The sequence below is a fragment of the Arachis duranensis genome, chromosome 9, assembly GCF_000817695.3.
Source record: "Arachis duranensis cultivar V14167 chromosome 9, aradu.V14167.gnm2.J7QH, whole genome shotgun sequence".
Classification (NCBI taxonomy): Eukaryota; Viridiplantae; Streptophyta; class Magnoliopsida; order Fabales; family Fabaceae; genus Arachis; species Arachis duranensis.
Window position 1 is genome coordinate 1572825 of NC_029780.3, and position 569 is coordinate 1573393.

Sequence of the window (569 nt, forward strand, 5' to 3'; positions counted from 1 at the left end):
CCTGTTTTCATCCCAAAGTTGATTTTTGAGTTTTAAAAGCCAAATTTCATACTTCTAAGCTTCCGATCTCACCACTTATGTCTTAAATCATTATGATATACCTAGCTATTAGATAAGGAGCTAGTGAATGTGGTAACTTGCGAGTGAAGCAAGTGAAAAATGAATGATCAATGAGGATCAAGCATGATTATGTGAGATGCGGAGGATGGTGGTGGAAGTGCTTGTTATGCCATGGGCCGAAAGGCTGTAATTGTTAAGGAAACGGCTGGTTATGGATTTAACCGTGAGCCGGGTGGCTGGTTATGGATTTAACCGTGAGCCAGATGGCTGGATTATTGCCGTGTTACGGCGGAGGCATGATTATAGCTAAGAATAAATGCATATATATGCTGTTGAATGAATTGTGAATGTTGCACTTCCATTATCGGAGATGAGAGTTTCCCTGGGAGAAAGCAGTGGCTAGCCACCACGTGCTCCAGGTCGAGACTTGATGCTCTTTTGACCCTATGTCGTCAGGGTGGCCGGGCACTGTGAAATTCCCGGACGAGCTCACCCCCATAAATATTCAT